At 28.4% G+C, this 22750-nt stretch overlaps 1 protein-coding gene across 1 annotated transcript in view; it reads left to right on the top strand.

Moving 5' to 3' along the window:
- Positions 1 to 301: 301 nt before the first annotated feature.
- Positions 302 to 22750, top strand: part of LOC111040289 — a 93666-nt gene continuing 71217 nt past the window's right edge. The window contains exon 1 of the mRNA XM_022324140.1: positions 302 to 406. The gene's annotated coding sequence lies outside the window, so the exon portion shown is untranslated. The remainder of the gene's footprint in view (positions 407 to 22750) is intronic.

The following is a 22750-nucleotide window of genomic DNA, read 5'->3' as shown; positions in this document are numbered from 1 at the left end:
TAAATGTCGAGTGGGGGGGGGGGGGGTGTTCTTTTCGCCTAAGCGGATTATCGAAGTACGGTGTAACGAGTTTCGACCATCCCGGCGGCGGTGGCGAAGTACGTTTCACCGGCTACCGAGTAGTCCCCTGCCCCTGCCCCGCACGCGCACACCTCACGCCACAAACTACCACCGCCGCCGCCACCGCCTCCTCCACCTCCTCCTCCTCCGCCGCCGCCGCCGCCGCCGCCGCCGTCGTCGTCGTCACTTCACTGCCCCGGTGCATGAAAACGACGAGGGCTCTAAGCGTTTGCGCCAGGGACACACATACCACCGGTGTAGCGCATTTGTGTTCGACTGAACTCGCGGCGGGCCGTACGCACACGGAACCACATCAGTCGTTCGCGGACTGCTCCGACTCCACGAGGTAAGTACGTGCACGCATTTCACTATATTACCCGCTAGTACGTATTGTTATTGTTATGATATTATCATTGCGACGATTCTCTCGCGCCGGACACCTGCGCCGACCACTTCGTCCGTCTGCAGCGTAATAATACTGTTATAGTATTTTTTAAACATGACCGTACGACAATAATATACTGTTGTGGCTGTTGTTGCAATGGTACGATTTTTTTGTTTTTTTTTCTTTGTTTTGTTCATCAAACTTTTCCCGACATCGCCGATGTCCAAACTCGACGCTAATACAACTGCTTATCTTCGACATTTGTAAAAATAAAAAACGATAATGATAATATTTACCAAAAGTCGTATAGTAATGATAACAGTATTATGGTGTAATAACATAATATCGTTCGTCCCGTCCATTCGAACGAAATAATACGATAATTAAATATTTTATTCAAAAGTTCGGCAGTTTTTTTTTTATGAAACCGTTTATTTATTAGTTTATCAGTGCTGTAAATTGTTGACGAAATTAATTTCAAGTGTTATGCAAGTAGATGTACGTTTTGTTCACTTTTTAATATTATTTTGATATACATTATATAATATATTCCTTAGGGGAGGAGATAAGTGGCAACCACATGATAACAATTGCAGCCTCGGTATATTTAACGAGTGTATTATCGAAATTCTAAAATTCGAAGTATAAACTGTGGCGTCTAAAGAGTACAGTTTAATATCAAAGTTTTAAGAGCTATTGCCAAATTTTAAGGAGATAATATTCTTGAGATAAAAATATGTTTCGTATCGTTTTCATAAATTATGGTCTAACGAAGAACTTACTGTACTTGGCGTAACTTACTGCACTTGGCGTTTTTTCTATTATTATTATTATTTCGTTAAAAAATATTTTAAAAACCGTTATGATATCATCTCTTAAATATTTTTCTCTTCAAATCAGTTGACTTTAAATTTAAAGTATTTGCGTAGTGGAATTTTGCTATAATTCCCGTTACATAGCCGAAAGCAGTTTACCAATATTACATATTATTTTATATTATATCAACAGGGTGATTCTTTTAAACTGCAGTAAACACTTATGATCTCAAAAAGAATTAATGTTTTTGAAAATATTTTTTTACAAAATTTGAAATAGTTATTTGTTATTACAACACAACATTAATTTTACTATTTCATATCATTATTATTTTTGAAATTTTTTTTTTTTAATGACAACGTAAATTTTTTATTTAATGCTCCGAAGAAAAATAATTTTCTTGGAATATTTGTAGCTACAAGTAGTTAATTAACTATAATTAGTATTAACAATTTAGATAAGAGAAGTATTTGACCAAAATCTTCGGGTCGGGTACATAGGTAAAAAGTAAATTCAAATTATGTAAAAAAGTGTTTTCAAAAACTTTTATATATTTTGGGCTAATGCATGTTTACTAAAAGAACCACAGAGTAATAAAGTATACGGGTAACGGGTATGACGCATTCTTAACGCGTTTCTATCTTTCAAAAAACAATATGAATTGCACGTAACACGTAAGGGCTAATGTTTTTTTTCTGTATTGTGTGATTATACATGTAATGGAGTGTTAAAGGTATAAAAAATATAACAAGTTATAATCACGAGTATTTAACACAATTAGGAACATAATAATATGTATTATTCATTTCATAATTTACGTGTGTATTCACAAATACAAAGAAACATTACAACTATTCTATTTGGTTTAAACAAAAACTAAAAATCGTATGGATCATATTATTATTACGAGTTATAAAAGTATAAATACAACATCGACCCTTAGTGGCTAATATTACTTAATGAAAATTAGTAGGTAGATAGTTTTAGACTTACTAGCTACTATAATATGAAAAATACGGATGTTGATCTGAGTAAAATAGGAAAAATGCGTAATTAAAAGAATACAGTTGGAGGATTTATATACTAAAACCAAAACTAAATACCAAAAAGTCACCGGTCAAGAGTCAAAATACCTTGAGAATTATAAAATGTCTAGAAATATTGCTAGAAACAATGTTCGAAGACAATTTAAAGTGAATGGTTATTTATTTTTGAATTATAACATAAGAAAACATTGTTTGTCAAAAACTGGCTTTGAGTAAATATTCCCGTTTCTGCTGATTTTTTCCCTCGTTTTCTAGATTATTTTGAAAAGTTTTACTTTTGACCTTCCAAAAAACAATTAGGTAAAATTTTGTACCGGAAAACGATGAAGATTAAAGCTTTTTACTGCTCCAAAACGTAATGACAGACACAAAAATTAAAAACGAAAACAATAAAAAAAAAACTCACACTATTGTACAACCAACACATTCATCACTCCACTCAGAAATTGAAGTAAATGACTGTTTTTTTTTTTAAATGACGAACAAAAGGGAAATTGTTAAAATCATTGGGTAAAAAAACCGTATTCTTGTAATGCACTTTGCATAACTATAATTATTAATTTATTACGATAAATACTTTTTTTAAACTTAATTTATTAAAAAAATAACAAATATTATGTAACAAGTATAAAATTTATTATATTCATATTTCATACACAGTGTAAGAATAATCTATATTAAGTTCAGAATACCAAGTCGTATAACATTTTGTATTATATCTATCAATTCTTCTTTACCTGTACACTTCGTTGCACGTCAAATGCAACAAAAAAACTGGTGAGAAAAAAATGTTGTTCGTTTAAATTATTATCATCGCAAGGGAAATACCCTATTCCTCCACGTTGTTTAACTTTTTATCACGCAAAAACCGCGTTGGAAACTAATTAAACTAGAAGTATCAACGATTGGCTGTCGTCTAAAATAGTTGAAATAATACCATCGTACATTTTAAAACATATCATATGTAGATACACTTAATAGTAAATAGTACCTACCATAAAGTTGGTATTAAATTTAAAATTGACAAATTAAAATAGCTTTTAAATTAAACAAGAAAGGAACCCTAATCAAAATTTTGAAGCATTGACGTTCGTCAGTGATTGCTGTAGCCTGTATTTACCTATTTGTTTTAATTGTTGACTTTTATTTTCCTACATTTCACTGTTAATAAAATTATTAATTGCGATCGACACTGTGAATGACGTTCGGATGACGTAGTGTTTTATAGGTTAGGTTAGGTTAGGTTAACCTAACCTTACGTAGTGTTTTATTTTCCTTCGCGCAACTAGTAATTACAACGACATAAGATAGCTCTACAAATCTAATAATCTATTTACTTGTCGATTTCTGCAATACGTTACACACACGCCGTGTGTATTATATGTATTGATATCCCAAAAAGTATATGGCGTACGATGTAGTTATGATTTATTTAGTTTTAAATTCGGTCCAAAAACATTTTATACAACATCCCCATAAAATGTATTCAATATTCTAACCCGATATTCTATGTGTATTAAAAACGCATTCAATATACACAGAGATGATATTAATTTTGAAAAAGTATGAATAGTATAAAAAAAGAGCGGCTATACAAAAACAAATTGCATACATAATATATTATGTATACTGCAGTGCCTCGGCGTATCGAAGAATATCGAAAGAGCGTGTTTTTCTCTGTTCAGAACTGCTATATTTTTTTCAAAGACTGATTGGTATGCTCAACACATAAATCTGTATTGTTTGTCATACATTCCCTATAAACGGTCTGCTGGAGGCTCTTTAAAATGGTTTTTTTTCTTTTACACATTATATTTATACACAAGGTGATTCATCAAACGTTGCTCATCCTCATTAAAATCCTTTAACTTATACATTTATTCAAATTCTGGCTTTTGGAATTTTTAAGTAGGCACTCTAAGAGACCATTTTTTCAAATACTTAAGACTATTTATAACATTTAAAGAGTGTCTAATCTATCCGTGACTATACAAACTATAAAGAATCTCCATTTTTTAGAACAGATTTTATGATTTTTTTTATGTTGATGAATACAAATTGAAATTTGAACGATTAATTTCCGAGTTATTAAACATAATTTACAAAAGTTTTTATTATGATAGTAAGTCAGTGGTATATGATGATAGGTTAAAAAGCTATTGAGGCTTATGTGATTAACAATATACGCTAGGATAGTGTCGTTATCACACAAAAAATATGATAGAATCACTACAGTCACTCCTTAAGTGGCATAAAAAAAAATAAATTGTTATAAATATGGTTTTTAAGTATGTTTAAAAATAACAAAAAAAAAATCACAATTTTAATAAACACATAATCCAATGAAAAAAGTTGGTAACCACGGTGAGTGATGCTTGTCGAATCACTCTGTATATTATGTATTTATACTTATATTATTTACGAAGCAAATTTGCTGTAAAAGACACTGACTTATATTACCATTTGTTTTTTTTTAAATTTTAATATATAAAAAAAACGGTATAAGGCTTCGTGTTCTTATTTTTATTATGGTCTAATAGAAATTGTCAAGATGCTTTCTGTATGACTAAAGCAAAGTGTTGTATTTCAATAAAATGTACATGTTCGGGGGAGAATGTAAACCCTTGTCCACTGTATAAATAAAAACGTATAATATAATGTTATATGTTTATATATTATACATACAATCTGGTTTTCCGGTAAACATTGTAAAGTATAATGTCTTGTTTTGTACAGAAGATGTGATTAACTACTACTTCAATTTACCTGTATATTCACTTTTTTTAATTTTATTATGGAATGTTCATAACTCATAAGAAAAAACCACACAAATTGGTTCAGTTTCCCAGACACAATTTGTTCTTGATGAACATTGCTAAAATACTGAAATTTTACTTCGTTACCTAACCTAAGCTAACCTGATTACGTAAATCATCAAAAGCTATGTTAGAATTTCTCTCACGATTGACAATTTCTAATGGTAATTTCTTCAATATTGACATGAAATATGTAAGTAGACGATATAACAAATATTGCCTAACTATAATCTCCATAGTGAATGCGTATATATTATTATGCTACCCACCCAAAACCAATACATTAATATCAGTTTTAATATTTCCCTAAAAAGTTGTTTAGATTCTTGCTGAATATTGTAAATTTCCCAAAAGTTTGCTTGGGCATAAACTATCAATTATTATAATGATATAAAGATATAAAAAAATTAATAGTTTTATGGTTTCAAACACTATTTTGGTAAAAAATAAAGAAAAAAATGCGTTAATACAAAACAAATAAAGTCAAATTGGTCAAATGACCTGTTTAATGGCCCGTAATTTTTGTGAAACGATAATATCGCTATATTACACGAAAACACAGAGCAATAAAATATTTCACATGAATAATAGTATTATTTATTATTATGTAGTATATAAATATTACATTTTCAATCTTGTCACACGCAGTACGTGGTACGTGATGAAGAATTGAGGGCCCGGCGATGTTATACTTTAGTTTTATCGAGGGAAAATATAAAATATTCAGGAACGTATAGTATTTTACCACGGTAGGTACTTAAAAAAATACAAGTTTTGAACGTGAAAATACACTGAGAAAATATGAATTACAGTAAAACGGATGGATAGTTTCATCCATCCGCTATATTAAATATGTCAAATTTGACAAACACGTTGTACCTATAATGTTATATTTTTGTGATTTTTTCCAAGCCGTAAATACTAAAGTTATCTACAATTTTTCAAATGATAATTTCAGATACCTACATATTTTATGTTGTGCTGTTTATTGTATTTACTACTTTTAGATTAAGTTTGTACGGATCAATGAATGAATTGATTTTACAATGATGTGTGTTTTTTTGTTTCAGTCTGCCATCAAACTTTGGGGGAGTAACAATGGTTAACTTTTAGGGTATACTCTGGTAGACAATCGGACCCAGTTGGTACTTCGACTGGTTTAAAGTGTAAACATTAATAATTTAACTTGCATTACTTTAATGGCAACAATATCATAAAGTATGCATAATACGCCGAACTAATATGGCCAGGAATCTTTGCTCAGGATCGATTTTCGTATGCAACGATTGATCATCGAAATATTATTGTACACAAATTATATAACAATGACCTGCTCCTCAATGACAGGGTGCACCGGACACCTAATATACAGCAGAGAGGTTACGTACTTTCCCTTTAAAGTGTTTTCAACAAAATCAATTTTCATTACTTTGCTAAACATTTAAGTGTACTAGCTATGACTATCACTACCCATTAAAAAGTTAAAAAAAAAAAAACAAACACTAAAAGACTAAGTATCGCAATTCAAAAGTAGGTACCTATAAACGATTATAAATAACAAACGTCCAGATAACAAAATATGCATTTATAATATCGTATTATGAAAACGTATTTATATTCGTAAATCATTGACGCTTATGATCAATTTTTTTTTTTTTAAATTGTTTTTATTGGTTAGAGTATCTTAACAACTATCGTCACTCCGTTTCTCGTACGTGTTAAAGTTTAAAATGGATCGATGTTCATCTCGCTATACGTGGTTGAAAAACGCAAACGGCAGATAATTATTTTTTAACCTTTATAACTCATGTTGTGCACATAAAACATTTTAATATTTACATAGGAATTACACGCTGTGTTCGGAAAAAAAGCGTTATCTCGAGAATAGGTGTACCGACGGATCGTGGAATAAGAAATACGTGTTTTGGAGTTATTGGACAAAGATCGTCGTATATATCGGGATCGAAAATACGTAATTGAATGCAAACAAGGTTGCTCGTGAAGTTGTATTCTCCCAGAGTTGAGATTTAGATTGGCTAGGTAAACTATTTCATGGGGACGCCGAAAGTGTGTTTGGTATAGTTTCCATGCAAACTTTCAAAGGTTAGAGCGAATAGTAGGTACTGCTATAATGTTATGGCAAAGGGTAAATGGTTACAAGTCACGTTTTCGTTCTTGATCATCAATTATCAGACCTTGTAATGCATTTGCAACGTAATGCTTTATTCGACAGTATTTTTTTTTTTTTTTTTGTCCACTAAGGCGGTGAAAACAATATCTAAATTAAATTAAATGTCGGTTTTCGATAGGTATATATTAAACATAATTGTTGAGTTATTAATGTTAACCGAAAATACTGCATTTTAAAATGTCAATGCATGTATGCGATAATGAATAAAAAGATTAAACGTTAAAATTTAAAACATGCGAATACCTACCCTTGAATAATATTTTTAAAATTAACAAAATAACTAAAATCTTTATTCTTTGTCCATGCTTTCCAAATTTTAACTTAAAATGTCTAAAAAAAAATTGTGTTTTATATTCTTTAGATTTTTTAGTTACAATATGAGCTACTTAAAATGAATTTTATTTTACTTTTTCAATCCTTCCCTAAAAAAAACGAACATTTGTTTTGAAATTAGATTTTGGTTTTCAATAGGTGTAATGTCAGATAAATATTGGATTCGACTTAAGAATAGTTATTTTGCCTTGAATTTCGATAAAAAAAAATGGCCAATAGGCGAACTCGTAACGGTTTTGATTACAATAATGATTCCTTAGTTCATCAATTTAAACACATAATATCATATATCATGTATGGATTTTAAATTTATTTTATTTTTTGGTATGACCGCGTCTTTTTTCTTTCTTTCTAAATTTTGTACTGAATTGAATTTTGATCGTCGGTTTTTACGGTTTTTTTTCATTATCATTCACATTTTGTGTTATGTGACGTGAAGAAAATCTTATCCAACAGACCATGTGAACGTGAATAATACAACGTTTTATATTAATAATAAAATACAAAAAAAAAAAACGCCCAAACAGATTAAATATTTTGTTTAGAAACGATATTCATAAATCATAATATAATATAATACTCTGATGTCACAAATGATATGAAATATAAAAGCTGGGAAATAATATATTTGAATGTTATTTGCAGTTAGATAAGACGTAGGTTATGTTCAACAGTTATGACATACCTATTGAGGGCATATTATACTCAATGGTAGAACTATAATTATATTATTTATTATAATATTATATTTAACAAAATTGGTCATTATTGGTGCAGATAAATATTAATAACTGTAGCGTATAATACGAGTGTTAAAAATCAAATATACTTCACTCTGGTCATGCGAATACGGTTATGTTTTCAACCGTATATTCCAATTTCCAAATGATTTTGACACGTGATCCGACGGGCGGCGTGCTTCAGTTGTAGCATTGTACGCACTTGGTTTGCTGTAAATTAATTAATTTTCGGTATAAATATCGACGATTTTTTTCGTTTGCGTTTAAAACCATTTGTTGGACTTACAAATTCCTTAAAATTAGAATATTAATTTCTGATTAACATACGTCATGACACTACTACCTATATGTACAGTGTTTACAGCGACACGCTGCATATTATTATAACATAATTATAATATGATTATAACATAATTATAATATTATTATAACGGTTCACATAACTTATCATCCTCGTACCTCGCCTCTTGTTCTATACACTGGGACAATATACACACGCGTTAATCAATGAAGTTTGTCTCGTCGAGACATTTTGGGTTATCCACATATTAATAGATACGTTCTCCTTTCTATACAGCGCGACCGTATAGGATTATATTTTAATTCAATTATTGTCATACCGTGGGTGTTCTTATTAATCGTTTTATTTTCAACTTTGGTTATATTACAATTACACCATTTGTTTACTGCGAACTTTGTACATTTAATTCGTATTCTTAACAATTTCCACATTTTTTATTTTATTTTAATTTTCAAAGTCGTGACTTTCATAACATTATATTTGTAAGTATTTCGACATTTTCTACCCTCGTTTATTTTCTGGAGTTTATAATTACTTATTATGAAAATATTATAATAAGTGTACATTATATATCATATTATTCAAGTTTAACAAGAATGTATGTTATTAGCCGAAAATAAATATTTATTACTAAAAACTTTTTTAATGGGTAGAAATTTAAAACGTCGATTGAAAGTACGAGTAATGAAAACTTTTTTAGACTTTTTATATTTAAAATAAAAATTATGCTGGAATTGTTCGTTGGATAAATTAAATACAGTACAAGATAAAAGTCCACATCAAAAAAAAAAAAAAAATAGTTTACTACCTATTTAATATTATTGACCTATAACAGCATAGTTATGAAAAACCAAATACAAAATAATTAAAATAATAGTTTAAAAAGTATAATATATAGAATTATTCACCAAACATGCACAACCACATTTTTCAAAATCTTATTTTTGGAATTTTCCACAAATGAGAACCATCATTTTTAACTGTAAATTATTCGGAAGATCATTTTTTTTGAAAATTTGATCCACCTGCATTATTCCAAACTTGATCTATTGTAGTTTTTCGGCTATTGAAATGTTTGTAAGATTAATAGTACTTAAAAATTGTTTTACAAAAGTATAAACAGATATAATATCGGATCTAGTATTTATCTATACTTGAATCATTTCATTACCAAGTTAATAATATTATTGAATTAATATGATGTTAAATTACTATAGCCTCCGCATTTTTAAACCCATTAGCATGATCCAATTGTCCATATTACACAGAGTTAATTGTTATTTGTTAAATACCTAACTCAAAAGCTACATGTTCGAATAATTATGATTTGAATACATCAACATTTTAAGATTATTTATCTACTAAATAATTTAGAACAGAAAAGTGTTATGTTGTAATTCAAAAATAAAATTTTTTTACTTTACATGACACTCCTTGAATAGTAAGAACAATTCTCAAGATTTTTAATAAAAATGAACCTAAAGTATACTCAAAGTTTCCATAAATCAGATTTTAAATAGCTACATTATTGAAGAAGAAAAGGGGTGAGAACGTTCGGCGAACCACTCCTGTACAGAGTATTTATTTTCTAGTGTTACATATTACATGAATTTAGTTTAAACTAGTATGAAGTTTTTAACAACGAAATCTTTCGAGATTTCTATGCTTAATTAATTGTTTGTATAGAGTCTGTTACATTGGTATTACCTATTATAATATAGTTGGAATGTCTAGGTAACAAAAATATGTTTAGGGCTTAAGGCGTGACTAGTGACTTATAAAGAAGGTAGGTATAAAACCAACTTGTGATTTTGTTATTACATTTTACAAACAATGGATGTCTACATACTTACATGAAGGGTTTAAAATGTTTTGGTAGGATCCTCTTATAGCGTCCTTATTTGTGTCTTTCGGCGGAAATAGTAGGGTTAGTCCATCGACAAATTGTAGTTGCATACTATAAAAACAATACTTTTTTTATAAGCATTTTTGAACTTACAATATTATAAACATTATATTTTTTTTATAACTTCTATATCGAATCAAGTTTTATTTAAATTTCTTTCATCGACATCGATATTTGTTTTATGTAAATATCTGTTCAACAAAATGTGTTGAACATTTTTTAATATAAAACTTTAGCAATTACAAAATATGATAATCCAGTATTGAATAAATAATTTGTGTTTTGTACCCGAAAATAAAAATATTTATGAGATTAATAAAAATGTAATTTTGTAAGTAACAGTGCTAATTACTTATAATTATATAGCCAATTAATATTTCTATGGTGGTATTTTTTTTTTAAATTAAACATAAATTTTAGAAATTATTTTGTGCTGGCAATTACCTAGTTGTTTAAATCATAAACAAAAATTATAAATAATTTCTTAAGTTTGCTCTGAAAGATGATAAATGTATACTTTCAAACATCGCGTAGGTGCATTAATTATTTATCAGAATTTAAAAAAATAGCGTTGTAATGCTCTTAAAGTTATTTGTATTTAATAGTGCCGAAGGCCATGCGTTTCTGCTTTTCTCGTATTATATAAACAATGCATAATATATATTTATATTCAATTTAAAAAACAATCTATATTCCTACCATGTTGTACAGCGGCAGTCTCGGGAATGTTAAAAGTTTTAAATTCGTGATAAATATTAGAATAGTTTTTTCTGTGTGAAATCTAACCAATTGTCCGTGTCTCTCTGCAGTGCGTACAAGCAATAACAAAAATAAAAATAACAAAAAAAAAAAAAAAAATGAAAAAAAAATAACCATCAACAGTGTAGATAATTCAGTTACGAACGAGATAAATTTCTTTTAAACTGAACGCAGCAGCGAATTCTAAGGAGCGATGAGAAATTTTAATAGACCGAATGTCTATACGCCGTGTGTGTAGCGACTCTCGAGTTATTTTTCACGAGACGTTTTTCTCGGTTTATTTGCAGCTGACGTTTAAATTTCCGTTTTGATTTTCTCGTTAACTATTTATACATTTGTGGGATTACTTTACATAATAGTGGTTACACTGGCTAGGAAACAACTACTGTGTATAGGCTCAAAATGCTGCCTCGAGTTTTCGCGCTATATTGTTTTGCTTAATAATGAGAACTGTCGTAATAATATTATAATGGGGAGACGTCTCGGCATTCAAAATATTAAACATATTACATAGTTCGTGTCGGAGTTGTTTAATATTCCATGGCCCTTGCACATTCAGAATGTTGTGTTATGTAAAATAATGGCTGCTCTTTAACAAAAAAAAAAAATTACATTTGCACAGACATCGATGATGCATTCGATTTTAGACATCATTGTTCATCTAATAATACAACAGCTATTTGCATACTTATATTAAAATAATATTTTTTTTTTTTTCGTCCACTTATACTAATAACATCGCTTTTATCTTGACGGTTAATACATCTTTAAATATTGTATATTACGTAAAATACCATTAAAACGGGTCTCGTCTTTGGAGAAAATATTAATTAGTATTGCCTTGTCGACGAAATGACTTTGTTTTGAAAAACAAGATATCGTATTTTATTGTCGTCTCTGATGAAAATGTCATGTTAATTATATATTTTAATTAAAATGTAGTCGTGTCATGTTTTATACAAATTATTCAATTTATAGCAATCACTTTCAAAAAGAACAACAAATTATTAATATTTTCGTTGTTACCTACTTTGGTATTTCGTAATAATGTGACGCATTTAACTTTTGCAGTTTTCACACAACCATCATATTTTTATTACGCATTTATGTCTTTCAAAACTATCTCTAACCTTTCAGGGTATACGATTAACTGTAAAAGCTAAAAATAGCTTAAAGGAAGTAAAAAAAAAAAATAATACTTATTAAGATTTCTTCAAAAGTATTATTATAATTGTTATTATTTCCGAAATATAACGTGCTCAAAACATCCCAATGGTTGAGTTATGCATTAGTGTTAATTTTATTTGGATCTAACTTAAAAACTGCCTGTAATTTGTACATTTGTTTATATTGAATAACATCGCATAATGCAGTTAAGTTGCTCGGATGATGGGTTATAATATTAAATTGTTCAACTTGTTCTGTTTACGTTAAATCGAACAGCACCTTCTTATTTTTTTCTCAGATGTAAATAATCGAAGAGCGAACTGACGCGATCTCATATTTTTTATGTCATAACGCGTAAACAATCTGCGGACGAAGAAGCCATTTCTACGCCTAAACACTTGATGTTTATACTTTGGAAATTTAATCGAATGCAACTTTCGTCTTAGTATTCATGGCATGTGTGGATTTATTTTTGAACAACAATAATGCACTCTGTTTGTAGTATAACTTCGAAATATAAATTAATATTTAATGGCATAATGATTGAACAACGTCATATTACGCGTGCCTAATGGATTTTATCTTTCTTAAGAACAAGTCAGACATACGTGTAATTGAATAAATAATGATTTGAATATCTTAATTAAACATAATTGCAGGTTATGACAGACTCTCAACACATACCAGCTAATGTTCACTGTAATATTAATGGAAGTAAAACTAACTTTTTTTTTCAAAATAGTTTTCTACATACGGTATATATATATTTTATATTATTGTGGGTCATTTCTATGGGATTCAAATCGTGGTCTCTTTCCTTTCTCTTTTTTTTGTTACACTACGCCAATTTGTCCCTAAATCTCTTACTGACCTTAAAACTCACTGAAAAATCCCATCTCGTTTTTTATCATCACATTATAAACTCTATAAAATCTCCTCTTCGTAAACTTAGTAAAAGACATTCTCTTCTATAATAAACCCTCTTCTCATGTTGACGTAAATTGTCTAAATATACACCGTCATATTATCTAAAATCCTTTCCTCTTTATTTATGGTCAATAAGACGTGCCTTGGATTATTTAAAATTCTATTTCTCATTATTCACCGTAGTCGCACGGATGGCTTCGTCCCTCAATTTATCTCAACTTAACTGCCAGGTTCACCATTTCACATTCAAAAATTACTGGTACTTTTTACGAGTTACCTATATACATTTTCTGACTTAATCTTTCACTGACGTTTACAGTGGCGCCTTCATTGAGGCTTAATACCTCTAAGGTTTTACTCGTATATCCTTCTCCACGACTAATAATTTGTTTAATAGCTTCTTTAACTTAGTGGTTCGCATTTAGTCCATAAAATGTAAGGCCGTCAGTCCTCACTTAACCACCCTTCCTTTAACCCTTGATATTTTATTTACGTGTCCTCTATATTGAGCTCATTTTACTATCAACTTGCTACATGGGTTCACCATATTCCGCTGATTCAAGGTATAATAAAGTTGCAAGTTACTTGGCTAAATACTCGTGTATTTTAAATTCCTCTTCTCATTCCAAATATTCTCGGCAGTGTGATTGATTGATTTTTTTACGAAGGGTACATGAACAATTACTTTCCGAAACGGTTTCTATACTAATATTCTCCACTAAATGTCGAACAGATATCGTGCTGTCTTCATGTTTTGGGTATTTGCAATTGACATTTATTATTTAGTAGGTAACATTCGTCCGCGTCTATCCCATGTATTACTTGTGTGCCTTGAAAATTGAAATAATAAATACAAATATGTAAATTTATTTATTACGAACGAACGTTAAAAATAAGTACCTACCATTTTTACGACATGAAATTAAATGAACTGACAAATCGTAACGAAATACTAAAACATACTTTATTGCCATTGGGTATAAGGTTAGGTTAGGCAGGGTGTCATAAATGGAGTTATATTTTTGATTTTAAGCAATGACATTTCTGAATTTTCTGTTTGATCAAATTTCAACATATTTCACACCCCGAGGGATCTTACATTTATAAACGTATTTTAAATTTATATTTTTCAACTTGCGAAAACCTCAATTGAATGCTTAATGTTATATTTAATGGCTTCTGAACAAATTTAAAAATCCCGTTATGCCCGAATAAAAATGAATAAAAAACTTAAAAAAAAAACTTGAGAGATGGCAGGTTTAAACTAGATATTCAAATTAAAATTAATCAATTAATCAAAACTAAATAATTGTGTATTATACTACTTATTTTTAAAATTAACCCAAAAATTATTATTATAAACCATTCGTTTTTTCTAAAAATTAATTTTAAATTGAATAGTTTATAAGCTTATTAAATGCTTACCTAAAATGTTTATAAAGTATTGTTATTTATATTAAGAAAATTATTTTTATTACACTTCAGTAATAATTTGACATGTTTAATTACAAATCTAATTATGTTAAAACTTATATGGTTTTGAAATTACAAAAGTTTTTAATCTATATAACGATTTACACAATCTTCTGAATTGTTATACCATGTACAATGGAAGTTTTAATCGTGTCTCATCGTGTTTTGTATATAGAATACGTATGATAATATATTAATTTATTAAGCTTTACTTAGTAACATCAATCAAATAAATAAACTATATAAATATATATGCAGCCATTATTTTCTTATAGTTGTATATCATCATTACATAGTACTGTATTAATTTTTAATCAAAAATTATATAATAAATAAATTGTTAATAGCTGTATACATATATATATATAATTAGTTACCTATTTCCCTACTTTTTCGAACATTCTGTTTACCGAAACCGTATTTATTGATACAAAGTAAACTTAGCTATTATATAATACTATATTGTTTACATTATTACAGTTAGTATACTGCTAATAATCATTGTAAATTATACTCTGTTCCTATGTATTTATATATTTATAAATTATAAGTACATATTCTGTGTCTATTGGCAACTCACATAGTGAGCAACTCGCTTTAATTTAATTTAATAAAAGTTGTTTCTCTTTCACTGAGGTTATTCAATATCAAATAGGTACACTAAAATGAATCATATTATAAACTATTATTAGAATGATGAATAATATTTTTGGTATCGGTATACATTGATTATGACTTCTTTATAAAATCGAACGTTAATGGATTTTGAAATGTTAACATAATTTGCACATAAAATATATTTGTAACATGTGAATTGAATATTATTAAGTATCGTTATCAAATCTAATAAAAAAATACAAATTAATATTAAAATAAACACAACGATTTTGAAACGATTTGTTATTATTAAAATAATATTATCGGAAAAATAATTATTTCGGAATATTTTTCACACCTGTATACCTGTTGGACACGGTATTATTTTTTAATATCCTCCAAAAATGTAATAATTTTTTGTATCGCTTATATTTGGCATGATACAATGTTGATTATGTGGTTGAGCAATGATGTTTAAGACCGTTTAGAAAAATCCATTTCTGGCTTAAGATAAATAGTTGTTATTTTCGATGAGTAATTGGTTTGAACGTCATTCGTTTTCGTTCAACCATTTATAATATGAGGTGGTTAATAATTTAAATATATGTTAGTTGTCACTTCACGAGAAAAGTTAAATTGAAATGTACAATATTCTACCAAACCAATTTACTCCGAAATACTACAATCGTGGGGCTACGAATAAATTTCGTCCGTCTATTTATTTTATATAGCGTTGTCATAAAATATAACCATGGAATATAATACGCATATGTAGTTTGGACAAGCACCTAAATGATTAAAATATCTAATAATATATACAAACAACCGAATCGCAATTTCTGATTATAATCGATGGCGTTTTGTTATGTCAGTTTATTGAAAAAATACATAGGTACTAGAATTGAAGTACCCAAATAGTAGAGTGAGATTAATAGAGTATATTGATAATATTGGGTTGATATAATTCGAGGATCATTAAAAAAAGTATATTTATATGACATAATATAAAATTGTATAGGTACTGTTATTGTCGTGGATTTTATTTTCATATCGAATAAAAATAATATATTGGTACAAAAAACATATTATTTGCATGAGATATAGGAAATGTTTTAGCATGGCAGTAATTTCATCATTTTTAAAACCATTTAATCCCATGCTCTATATTATAATCCATCTCCGAATATGTAGCTAAAATATGATATAATATAATATTTTATGTATCGTTATAAAATATTTTGCTTCAAATGGAGTGAAAATAGTTTTGCGTGCTGAACAATGTGAAACTGTTTAACACTGTTTGAAGGAGTAATCAAAACTAAACACTTTCCAGGCTGCTTCTATTTCCTCGTCTAAATGGTTAAACTTTTGTTGGTAATGTGGTCCATTAACAAACAATAAAATCGTAGATATTATGATAAGTCGTATATTTATTTCCAAATTTCCCGTTAGTGGTTTCTAAATTTGGGATAATGTTATTTAAAAAAAAAAAAAAAAAATACAATTGAAATATAGACATTCTATGCACGACCCTATTATTATCTTAAACGGCTATAACGTTACGAGAGTGAACATAACCGCGTCTGAATGAGAGAATCTCGGTAAATTCAATTGAATATTATATTTTTATCATTTTTAATAAAATCAAATTATAATGAACAAATATTATTGAAACGTATTAAATTTAAAGTGACAATATGTTTAATATTATTCTATGCGATATAGGATTCACTGTTAACTTTTTGTTATCTGAAACGTTTTAGAAATTTAACTTTCAATTAAAACAAAAATATCGTAACTACCTCCATGCGACTAATTAATATACATACTGCCATAATTCAAATTAAAAAAACTTAATTACTTAATAAACGTTTATTATGGATAATATATTTTGTAAATCAAAAGTACTTAATCGCCCACTATTTTGTTTTTCGATAAATATGTAAGAAGTGTCTCCTCTTTAGATACCTACTTTGTACACCATGAACACCGGGAAAAGTCACTTAAAGCTTTGTTGACCTATCGCCCTACTACCTCTACTCTAAATAGAAAACTGGTCGCTATTCATTATGTCAGTAACTTCAATTTGTATACATTTAGTGTAGATCCAACAGATGTATTAGGTCAATATAGACACACTATTATAAACGACAATATGAGTTGACATATTTTTATTTGAACAATCATACAAAGTATTTTCGTTCAGCGTTCTAACGACTTCCATATAGATATAATATAATATATGGAACCTATATTAAAGATACCTATTTTTATAACTCGTTTGCTGATGGTAAATAATAAAGTTTAATATAACTCACGTGTAATTAGGTCACACCTGGCCATCAAATAAGGTTTTATTCATCGGTTTAATGTCACAGAATATCACGAAAAACTTAATAAAAAAATCATTAAATGTTACTCAAACGAAAATAATAGTTATATTGTTACAAGTCAACAGAAAAGTTATATTGTATTCGAGCTCCCGTTTGAAGATCCTAATGAAAACTTTTCCGGATCCGTTTTCCGAAGGGCTCCTGCCGATAAAACGATTTTACGGTTTTACAGACCTGGACGCCGGACGTGCCGTATCTTTTATACCCAGACCAATCATAACTTGCACGACCGGTGTCGGTACCACGCGCGTGGTAGTAGTATAGTGGTAGTAGTTGTCCATGTAATAGGCTGTATTTTTTTTCGTTTCCCGAAGGTTTCTCGGACGTATAAACTATAAACATTGCCGGAACGCGAGGAGTGTTGAAATGTTGAAAAATCAATTTACTCGGATAAAAGAAGGTGGAAACGAGGCGAGCGTAAATCTATAGAGAGATATAGGTGTATGTAAAAAAAAAAAGGAAAAAAATGATAAATAAATATAAAAAAAAAAGCAACGGTAGTGGATTTTTATTTTTTTATTGTCAGCTTATTCCGCAGCTGTCGAGAACCGTCAGGCTCGCCGGCGTACGTGCGGTCCGATAGCTCTCCATAAGACGTAATGTATAATATACTGTACCTATATATATATTTATACCTTTTAGTTTTATTTTTTCCTCGAATTTTATCAATTAATGTGTCCGTACGTCGTAGTTTGATGGACAGATACTCTGCAGAGTGTGATCGGACTTATATATGAGAATCCAGATGAAATATTACACCCGAGAGAAAAGACGCAGTCCAAAGTTTATGTTTGGACAAAATTGGCTAAGTATGTATAATAAAAAAAAAACAAATCTCTATAAAACAACGAAAACGCAACTATCGTGGTACATTATGAAACAATAAATTATTGACATATCGATATTATAATATTATAATTTATAATCATAAGTTCATCATAGTAGTTTGTTGATAATATTTAAACAGAACAATTCAGTTGATAAAATAATGAGTATCTACTAAAAACTTTGAAATAAAACCGGTTTAGCGTATAACATTTTTCTTTAAATATAAAATGTATTGAAAGCAGGAAAAAACCAAACTATTATCAAATTATCATACCACTGATACCTAAAATTTTTTAAACACTGAAAGTCTAATCGGTCCCTAACTTGGACTTTTAGTTGTGATAAAAAAAAAGTTCTCTTAGACGCGTTTTTTAAACACTTACTATATTATTTTATCTATGGCACGATGTTGAAAAAATGTACCTATAAGTCTAGACCCAGGAAAATAATAATATGGTTTTATATACCTACAGTTTACTATTATTTATCATACCGCTTGAATTATACTATAGTTCACTAATTAAATTACCCAGCATAGAATTATATCAACAGATTATATTAGGCGTACCTATGTATGTAATGATACATAATTTATAAACGAACAGCTACATAATTAATCTGATGTACATAACTAAGTCCTTGAAAAGTTTCATATTGAATATTATACGGTATACAGTTTTTACTTCATTATAACACGTTGTACCTTCGTAATTTTGAAAAATAATTCATAAACAAATACACATGGTATTCTGTTAGGTGGTATTAAACTGAGATTATGATTTTTTTACTTGTAAGAATGGATTCACTCTCTAAATTATCAACTTGGTTTTTTTTTCCAAAAGCTGTAGCAAGTAACAGCTTTTATTGAAACTGTTTGTGAAATGAGTTTTTCAACATTTTAATATTTGGTATTTGATAACCATCACCACGCCTGTCAAAATTCAAAATAATGTCTACATTTTTAAAAGACAATTTTAATCAAGTGAAATATATAGCACTTTTTTTTTGTTTCTGTATAAAATGATTTTAAATATTAAATTAAATGATTTTTATTACATTTGTCATTTACCCTCACATTGATTTCTTATACTTGTAAATATTAAATTTATTTAAATGTTTAAATTTGTATACCTATAATATTTATAGAACTGAATGATATTTTACATTTTATTTTGTATGCATTTCGGGTCGCAATATATTTTTACCAATGAACAACCCGAAATTATGTAATATATAAATACTATTATAATATACATTTCTGTAACATTATCTATCAATTTTTTTTTTGTTTTTATTTTTTTTTCATGTAATTTGGATTTAGATGAAATAAATAAGAATAATGTGAAATTTTTTATCATATTGTATTACAATATATTACATAGTTGCATATATGTGGTATTTAGTTCAGTTGCTATTTAAAAAAAAAAAAAAAACATATAAGATATAAATAAAATATGGTTAATATTATTTAGTATTTTTTGATGTGTATTTTGTATTTATCTGATAGCATATTTTTTATCACTTTTTTGGAGACCGAATAAAAGCTTTGAGAATTTCATATATCATAATATATTATATTTCCCATCAATCCATTAAAGATTGAACACAAGTGGTACTGTATATGTAATTTCTGTTTATGTTTCATAAGCTTAAAAATCGGCTTGTGACATTTTTTAAAATCATTTGATGTTTGATTTACTATGAAACTTATTTTTTTCCTTGCAAATCGAGGCAGTATTATTGATGTTTGTTTTAAGTAATATTTTCATACCATTTGGATCATCGAGTCTATCATTATTGTATTACAAAGTGAATCCTATTAATAAATTGTATTATATTATATTGACTGTATTCGTTATACACATTATTATATCTTATTATTAAATCTAAAATCTTCACAAAACATTTTTCCTTATAGCGTGTATTATACGACAAAATAAATTAATTTCTCGAGGGTATTAATATTGTTTTAGGTTATTTTAATAGGGTTTTTAATTTGAGATACACACATAATACTTATCAAAATTCACAGTTAATTTCGTTATATCTTTATTTAAAGTGTATAAAAATACACCCGTCCTCTTGGTGACTCGTCCAAAACAATAAAGTCTGGTGTTTTTTTTTTTTAAACAAATACCGACTTTTATTTTCAAAGTTCAAATTGCAGTTTCATACTACCATATCGATGGTCATTTTTATGCAAAAAAGAGACGGCTTTAATACTAATTGTCTTTCATAATAAAAAAAAAACATAGTATTATGAACAATGTCATATAGTTTTAATATTTTTTTTATAAATTGTATCAAAAGAGTATAAGCCCCAGTATAAAATATAATTTTAGGTATGATATATTATATTGTATAGACTATGACATACATTTTTTACACCACGAACCATTAATGGCAAAAAAGTCGCCAGTATTTCATTCCTGTGAATTGAGATCGGCTGAGTCAAAGATAAAAAAGAGGCCAAAAAAATGTGCGATAGGTATGAACCACAAAACATGCACTTGGCACTGGGACCCGATTTAATATCCAACAGACATATAATTGGTTTAAATCATCGAAATAAAAAATTAACAATCATGCACAACACAATAAATCTATACTGTATGTATGAATAGCGTTTTAGTTTATTCAAATAAATATGCAAGAACACTGGACGAGTAGAATTATTGTAAAACGTGTCAACGCTATGATTGCCTAACACAACAACTGCGAATGTTCACGTTCGCAAAACTTGATCCAAATACAAGTAGCATAACCGTAATAATTTTGGTGTATGGAAAATGTAACTTGGAAATGTGTTAAGTGTTTCTGGGACTGACAAAGGAATAACTTTGACACGCAAATCATGTATGATCAATTGACTCATTTAACAGATGATTATAATATGTGGTACAAAAGGATAACCACCATCTATCGTAATCACTTAATCTATCAGATAATATTAATCATATTTATGCATTATAATATTATGCTTAAGTAGAATATTACCTATAGAATGAACTAAATGGTTTATAGGTTCCGATATAGTTTTGTTAGGCTTACAATTATTACGATTAATATATTCAAATTTTAAATGACTTTTGTAATTCGACTGATAACAATATTATGAATCGACCCGATGCGTTAATAATAATATTATAATACACCGCGCTGACAGGTGAAAAACTAATGAAAAGTAGTTTATTTGATTAGCATTTCAGAGATGCATAATGGTGTTCAACATAAAACATAATATAAATGTTATATTGGTTTAAACATTACATTATTGTTATAATAATTTTTTTTTTCAGTAAAATAAACAATTTATAACACGAATAGTACACAAAATATAATTGTTTCAAGTTGTTTATTGGAATCGCTATGAGAAATGAGGCTTCCAATGATTTTCTTATAATTTTTTGTGTATATTAAATCATATTTAATAATGCAGATCAATTACTTGAAAATGATAAAACACTAATAGAGACGAAAGGAGATAAATCAATTATCTTGAAATAACACCACTTCACTACTCCAATTGGTTTTGTAACAGTATTACAAACGCAAAACATATCAAATTTAAGGTCAGCAGAATCAATTTCGTATTGTTAGCATTAATATAAGAGTGAATTGACCTGTTATCAAATATAAATTAAGAACATTGTCTGTGTACCGAACTAGAAAAATGAATTTAATACAATACAAATAGTTAAAGTTTTTTTTATTATTATTATAAACTTAACAATGAAAATATCATAAAAAACCTACAAGAGAACATAGATAAAGTTCCTATGTTTAAGTTTGATCATAAGTAGGTTAGTTCACTCAAATAGTAAATCTAACAACTCAAAATCGGTAAAATGATTCTGCTGACCTACAATTTGATAACACGTTATACGTTTGTAGACGGAGAATACACACGCAGGTGTCCTTTTACAAGATGTTTGTAATTCATTATCATTGACTTGAAATCTGTAGGTACCAAAAATTATTATTGGATTGACTGAACATAAAGCATTAAAAA

This window comes from Myzus persicae, unplaced genomic scaffold (genome assembly GCF_001856785.1).
Source record: "Myzus persicae strain clone G006 unplaced genomic scaffold, MPER_G0061.0, whole genome shotgun sequence".
Taxonomy (NCBI): Eukaryota; Metazoa; Arthropoda; class Insecta; order Hemiptera; family Aphididae; genus Myzus; species Myzus persicae.
This window is presented reverse-complemented; position numbering and strand designations above follow the sequence as displayed.